General features: G+C 37.4%; 1 non-coding gene across 1 annotated transcript; it reads right to left on the bottom strand.

Annotated features, from left to right (window-relative positions):
• Positions 1 to 1,873: 1,873 nt before the first annotated feature.
• LOC128284738 (small nucleolar RNA R71) lies at positions 1,874 to 1,979 on the bottom strand. The gene has a single exon (XR_008275160.1). It is a non-coding gene; the product is annotated as a small nucleolar RNA R71 (small nucleolar RNA).
• Between the last annotated feature and the right edge of the window lie 4,783 nt (positions 1,980 to 6,762).

Raw genomic sequence — 6,762 nt, 5'->3', positions numbered from 1 at the left:
TTGAAACAAATCTCAAGCATTCACATCTGGTCTCTCTTCTCTTCACTTCCCCTCTTCTTTTCCATTCAAAATTCCTTGCTCTCTTGTCGATTTATCCTCTTGGAAAAGAGGAATTCATCAGCCATTTGGAGAAGCAATTAAGTGTTCATAGTAGCCTTAGTCGACGAGGACAACAGAGAAGGAAGAACGGAGCAAACTAGTCAAGCAACGAAAAAACATCAGATTTGATTCTTGTTCCCTATCTCTTTAATTTTTGTTGTTGTTATGGTGAACATATATATGGAAATTTATGTTGTTGGAATGGTTAATTTAACCAATTTAGCTTGAAATTAATTTGTGTTAGGTTGATTGCATTTAATTTGCTAAAATTGTTAAAATTGTGTTTATGTTGTTATAGGCCTAGGTAAGATGCTTGATTAAGTAAAATCATGACTAAGTTATTCTTGCATTACAATTGTGAGGTAACTAATGAATTAATATTTAAACGGATTGAACTTGTAATTAATGGACACAGTACTTAATCAGTACATGTTTAATCATCTAAGGTAGCGAAGGTTAAATTAGCAACAATATCTGACGATAAATTTGCCTTGCTTAACTTGCAAGGTTATTGTAGTTAAACTGTTTCAAGGTAGGGATACCTTGTTACCTCACATAGTCTTTTATATGCTTATTAGATTTAATTAATCGTTTAAATTGACATAGGGATATGTACAAGAGATTTTTTTGATTTAATAAGTATGTATGTTCAATAACATATCTGCCTATTAAGATTTGTTTAATTGGTTAAATTGACATAGGGATATAGTCAAGAGATGAATGGATTTTGGTAGGTGAGTATGTTCATAAGTTAGCAAATTACCGAGTTGCCGTGAATTTATTCGTAACAATATAAACATGAGTTTAATAATTCTAAGTTAAGAAATGTAATTAATCTAACACAATTATGTCATCTTGATTAAAATCGTATTTTGAAATCGTGCATTCGAGATTTATTTATTTAGTTTACTTAGTTTAAAATCTTAGTTTTTCATCACCCTCTTCAGACAAAATATTTTTCTTCACCAAAGTGTTTTAAATAGCATTCATAAATAATTCTTTTCACAATCCCTATGGGTATGATAACTTGACATTTACTTGTCACTTTATTACTTGTTACGATTGTGTATACTTGCACATTTCCGTCATTCCAAGTTTTTGGCGCCATTGCCGGGGACTTTTTTAAAAAGTCATTATTTGTGAATTTGTTAGTTTTGCATCTTGGTTTATTTTTTTGTTCAATTTTAACTTAATTAATTTTTCTATGATTATTTCAGGTGTCTATGAGTATTGAACAAATTATTGATTTACTCCCTGTAGACCCTGAGATAGAATGAACTTTTCGACAACAAAGAAGACAAGCGAATCAGAGAAGGACCGAAGAGATAAACCTTGAAATTTTGATACAAGGAAAAGGAGCAAACCTATCTCAAAATCCTATCCTTATTGCTGATGATAGGGATAGGGATAGAGCTTTAAGACAGTATGCCGTGCCAGTGTTTCATGATCTTAATTCGGGCATTAGAATACCCGAAATTGAGGACAATAATTTGAGCTGAAGCCAGTGATGTTCCAAATCCTTCAGACTGTGGGCCAATTCAGTGGAATGCCTATCGAAGATCCTCATCTCCATTTAAGACTGTTTATGGAGGTGAGTGACTGTGTCAAGTTAGCCAGAGTACCCGAAGACACATTACGATTGAAGCTATTCCTATCTTTGATAAGGGACAGGGCTTGAGCTTGGTTGAACTCAATGCAACCAAATTCAATTTCCACATGGGAAGAGTTAGTAAAAATATTTCTCATGAAGTATTTCCCGCCTAGCAAGAATGCTAAGTTGAGGATGAGATCACTGCCTTCCAACAAATGGATGATGAGTCCTTGTATGAGGCATGGGAAAGGTACAAAGAATTATCACAGAAGTGCCCTCATCATGGAATCACACATTGCATCCAACTCGAGAAGTTTTATAATGGTCTCAATACTCACACGATGATGGTAGTGGACGCTTCTGCTAACGGTGTTCTCCTTTATAAGTCTTACAATGAGGCTTATGAAATCATTGAGAGGATTACCAGTAACAATTATCAATGCCTAACCAATCGAGAAGCGTCAGGAAGACGAGTTGCTGGAATACATAAAGTAGACACACTTACTTCAGTAGCATCTCAAGTATCATCAGTATCCTCAATGTTAAGAGATCTTACTACTAATGGGTTTAATAGTCTTGTAGCACAACCACCAAATCAATTTGAAAATATAGCCTGTGTCTATTGTGGGGAAGGACATTTGTTTGAAGAATGTCCATTGAACCTAGAATCCATATATTACATGGGTAACCAAAACCAAAATCGAGGAAGGAAAGGACTACAATCCAATATCTATAACCCATCATGGAGAAACCACCCGAATTTTTCCTATAGTAACCAAAGGGCTGGAACCAGTAACAATTACACCCAAACTAGATCGACCCAGCCACCTAGTTTTCCCCAACAAGTTTAGAAACAACCTCAAGTTGAACCATCCAATGGCTTAGAAAACTTGTTGAAGGCATACATCACCAAGAATGATGCCTTAATCCAAAGCCAAGTAGCTACATTGAAAAACTTGGAAAACCAAATGGGCCAGCTTGCTACTGAACTCAGAAACTGACCACAAAGTGCTTTACTTAGTGATACGGAGAATCCAAGGAAACCAGGGAAGGAGCAATGCGTTGACATTGAGGAGTAAAAATACTTTAGAGCCTAATTCCGTCGAAGTTGAGAAGGAGCCAGCTGATGTTCAAGACTTAGAGGAAGTTCAACCGAGTGTTGAAATTCTAGTTTCACCAAAACCAAAATCTATAAAATCTGACAATGTAACTTTAGAACCAACTAATTCTGATCAACTAACAACTTCGTTAGATGCAGAATTTCCACAGAAGACAAATCAACTAGTTCTAGTAAAGAAGCCTCCACCATCCTACCCTCAAAGACTTTAGAAACAGAAGCAGGAAATTCAATTCAAGAAGTTCCTAGGCGTACTCAAGCAACTTCATATCAACATCCCGTTGGTTGAAGCACTTGAACAAATGCCAAACTACGTCAAATTCATGAAAGATATCCTGTCAAAAAAATGAAGGCTTGGAGAATTTGAGACGGTAGCCCTGACAAATGAATACGGTGCATATCTTCAAGAAAAACTACCCCTAAAATTGAAGGATCCTGGATGTTTTACCATACCTTGCAATATTGGAGCAACATATTGTGGTAAAGCACTATGTGACTTGGGTGCGAGTATCAACTTGATGCCCATATCAATATTTAGGAAGTTGGGGATATGTGAAGTTAGACCTACTATGATTACACTTCAACTAGCAGATCAATCCTTAGCACACCCAGAAGGAAAAATCAAGGACGTATTGGTATGTGTAGACAAATTTATTTTTCCTACTAGTTCTAGACTTTGAAGCAGACAAGGAAGTGCCAATCATCTTAAGAAGGCCTTTTTTAGCAACCGAAAGGACCTTTATTGATGTGTAGAAAGGAGAGCTTACTATGCATGTTCAGGATGATCAGGTAACATTTAACGTTTTTAAGTCTATGCGATTTCCTAACAGAATTGATGATTGTTCTGTAGTGTCCGATTTAGAGGATTTAACCGTGGAGAAGGAACTCAACTATGTTGAGGATCCATTAGAACAAATTTTGACATCAGACCCTCAAAATGATGAAGAGGAGGATGAGTACTTAACTTTGCTAGAAGCTAATCAGAGGGGATTTAATCTGCAATCCTGTTTTGAATCTTTGGAGTTAGAGAATAGGGATTATGCCCAACCAAAAGCGTCAATCGAGGGGCCACCTAAATTAGAACTTATGGTACTTCCTTCACATTTAAAATATGTTGATTTAGGTAACGCTTCTACTTTGCCTGTGATTGTTTTAGCAAAATTAACCAATGAGCAAGAAGAGAAACTCATCCTTGTATTGAAACAATTCAAGAAAGCTATCGAATGGACCATAGCTGATATTCACGGTATTACTCCATCTGTATGCATGTACAAGATCATACTAGAAGATGGTAAGAAAGGGACAATTGATGGACAACGAAGACTGAACCCCATCACGAGGGACATAGTAAAGAAAGAAATCATCAAGTGGTTAGATGCGAGTATAATTTACCCCATCTCAGACAGTTCATGGGTAAGTCCGATCCAGTACGACCGAAGAAATGAGGTATCACAGTCATTGAAAACGAGAATAATGAGTTGATACCGACTAGAACGGTTATGGGATGAAGAATATGCATCGATTACTGGAAGCTGAACAAGGAAATTAGGAAAGATTTCCTTTGCTATTTTTGGATCAGATACTGGATAGACTCGCGGGGTGAGACTATTACTGTTTTCTTGATGGATACTCAGGGTATAATCAGATGACAGTAGCACCAGAAGATCAACACAAGACAACATTCACCTGCCCATACGTTACATTTGCATTTAGGAACAAGCCATTTGGTTTATGTAATGTACCTGCTACATTTCAAAGATGTATGATGTCTATTTTTACTGACATGGTTAAGAAATATTTGGAAATTTTTATGGATGATTTTTTAGTATTCAGAGATACATATGATGATTGCCTAGCCAATCTAGCCAAGGTACTAAGGTGATGCGAAGAAATAGACCTCGTGCTCAATTGGGAAAAGTGTCATTTCATGGTACGAGCAGGTATTATTCTAAGGCATCAGATAACGAGACATGGAATTGAGGTAGATAAAGCAAAGGTAGATGTTATTGAGAAATTCCCACCTCCAACATCTATAAAGGGTGTTAGGAGCTTTTTGGGCCACGCCAGTTTCTATCGAAGATTCATCAATGACTTCTGCAAAGTTGCTAATCCCTTATGCAAATTATTGCAGAAGGACGCGACATTCAAATTTGATGAAGAGCGCTTAAGAGCTTTTAAAGATTTGAAGAGTTGACTAGTCTCGACACCCATAATCGTCACACTAGACTGGGATTTTCCATTTGAATTGATTTGTTACACAAGCGACTTCATGATAGGAGCTGTTATGGGCCAGCGAAGGAACAAAGTTTTTCATCCTATCGACTGTGCTAGTTGAACTCTGACAGGAGCTCAACTGAATTACATGGTAACAGAAAAATAGTTACCTGCTATTGTATTGCTTTTAACAAGTTTCGATCTTATCTTGTGGGTACCAAAGTGACTGTCTATACGGATCACTCAGTAATTACGTGTTTACTTGCCAAGAAAGACGCTAAGCTGAGCCTGATTGTAACACCCCACACCCGTGCCCTACGCCATGATAGAATACGAGGTGTTACTAAACTTAAACATATGCATTTAAATGTTTTTGAGCCATCAAGACTTGATCAAATTTAAAACTTTTTTGAAATTTATTAAATCTCTTTAATATGGGCCTACGAGGCTCATTGGAAGCCATTCGGAACCAACTCGGGTCCTTAAACCGACTTAATAAAAATGACCCTTGAAACATGGCACACGCCCGTGTGGAAAGGCAACACGCCCGTCTGGTCATTATAACATGGCCGTGCTAATGGTTCGTCTGACACACACGGCCTAAGCATCTAAGGACACACCCGTGTCCCATGCCTATGTGAATTAAATTCTAAATTCGAACCTACAGGGGTTTTTACACGGCTTGACACATGCCCATGTCCATTGCCTGTGTCCCTCACATGGCCATGACAAGCCCGTGTCTTAGCCCGTGTCTAAAAACCTTGACATTCTATTTCTGACGTCAGCATCCAATAACGGGTACACGACCAAGGCACATGCCCGTAGCCAGAGGCCGTGTCCTCCACATGGTTGAGACACACGGCTGTGTCTTTGTCCATGTGTTTACTACAATGCATTCTAACTTGCATATTTTACATGCAGGGGACACACGACTGAACAACACGCCCATAGGGCTGACCGTGTGTCACACATGGCCTAGACACACGCTCGTGTGTCTACCCATGTGGACAATATAAGGCTATCTACCAAGCCTTTTCCACCCTGAGACACAATCTAACATCAACCAACATATCAAAGTTTAACTTAATATGATTTCTCAACCAAACAACCATAGTTAAGACCTATATACATTACATATATTTAACCATGCCAACAATTTCACATTCATGAAAGACTAGCTTGCATTCACATAATAACTTTCAATATTAGCCATTTTCTATGGCCTTATACAAAATGAATCAAATGCTAAAGTTAGCCAACACATTTGGCCAATTAACAATGACACAAAACTCAAAAGTCATGGTTCTATACATGCCATAACCAAAATAAAAGCTCTAATTATACCAAGTGCTTCAGATGATAGTGTGATCGATGCTTCAGACGTCCGATGATCCTCGAGCTAATTAGGCGGCACTATAAGAAAATGAAAAGGAGAGGAAGAAAGCATAAAGCTTAGTAAGTTGCATGTAAATAAATATAATAGTAACTTAACCATTCATCATCATGCTCAGAATAGAAAAGTAGGCATAAACACAACTTACTCATCATTATCCAATACAATTCACATAGCATATATTGAGCTCACATCTCATACATTTCAAATAGGTACCTATACCACTCACAACATGGTTATACTTTTCTCATTTAACTTAATCTGTAACTCTCACTATTGAACCATTTGGAATGCTATTGAATATTTATTAAGCCTCAAACATAGGGTATAATGCTGAGGCTATGTACC

Source organism: Gossypium arboreum, chromosome 11 (genome assembly GCF_025698485.1).
Source record: "Gossypium arboreum isolate Shixiya-1 chromosome 11, ASM2569848v2, whole genome shotgun sequence".
In the NCBI taxonomy this organism is placed as follows: Eukaryota; Viridiplantae; Streptophyta; class Magnoliopsida; order Malvales; family Malvaceae; genus Gossypium; species Gossypium arboreum.
This window is presented reverse-complemented; position numbering and strand designations above follow the sequence as displayed.